Source organism: Arachis duranensis, chromosome 1 (genome assembly GCF_000817695.3).
Source record: "Arachis duranensis cultivar V14167 chromosome 1, aradu.V14167.gnm2.J7QH, whole genome shotgun sequence".
In the NCBI taxonomy this organism is placed as follows: domain Eukaryota; kingdom Viridiplantae; phylum Streptophyta; class Magnoliopsida; order Fabales; family Fabaceae; genus Arachis; species Arachis duranensis.
Genome location: NC_029772.3, coordinates 17,075,390 through 17,076,568, shown reverse-complemented (window position 1 = coordinate 17,076,568; position 1,179 = coordinate 17,075,390).

Sequence of the window (1,179 nt, the reverse complement as noted above, 5' to 3'; positions counted from 1 at the left end):
AGTCTTGTTTCATGGAACCATTAGAAGAATTTGATGATAACTTAGACTATATTTTTGAATATGTCTCGGAAACAGACTCAGAGACTGAGTAATAATGCTACATTTATTACTATAAAAATAACAGAAAAGTTTATAAATGCTTTCATAGATTCTGGAGCAACACAATACTTTGCTGGTTCAAATATAAAACTTGATTGGAAAAAATTAAAGAAACCATTAAGAGTTAGAATAGCTGAGAAATCAATACATAAAATTGACCAAAAAGCAGAAATGGCTGAAATTTTTATTCAAAATTATAGGTTCATTGTTCCATCTATATATATGTTAGATTCTGGAATGGATTTTATCACAGGAAATAACTTTTTAAAGCCATATCATCCATTCATTCAAGAATTAACATATATAGTTTTAAAAGCTCCACACGATTCTTCAATAAATCAAAAATCGAAACGTATAAAAATACCAACCACTACTATAGATAAGATTCTAAAATTTAAAATATTTTCTATATTAGAGACATGTTATTTAAATTTATACTTTCAGATAAAAATTCCAAAAAATAATCTTGAAACAAAGATAGAAGAAATTCTTGATGAAATTTGTGCTGAAAATCCTTTAGATATTAAAAATACAAATAACGAATTAGTAAGCATTAAATTAAAAGACCCTACAAAAGAGATAAATGTTCCAAATAAAATTCCCTATTCCGTAAGAGATAGAGAAGAGTTCTCATTAGAATGTAGAGATCTTTTGGAAAAAGGAATTATAAGATTAAGTAAAAGCCCTCATGCGGCTCCAGCCTTTTATGTCAAAAACAATAATGAAATTAAAAGAGGAAAACGAAGAATGGTTATTAACTATAAGAAGATGAATGAAGCAACTATTGGTGATGCTCATAAACTTCCAAGAAAGGATTCTATTTTAGAAAAAATTAAAGGAGCAACTTGGTTTTCATCTCTTGATGCAAAATCAGGATATTGGCAACTTCGTTTAGACGAAGAAACAAAGAAATTAACTGCTTTTACTTGCCCAACAAAAGAATCAACAAGTGTGTTGCTCTATGAATGGAATGTATTACCATTCGGATTAAAACAAGCCCCAGGTATTTATCAAAGATTTATGGAAGAAAATCTAAAAGAGTTAAATGAATTTGTTTTAGTGTACATTGATGATATACTA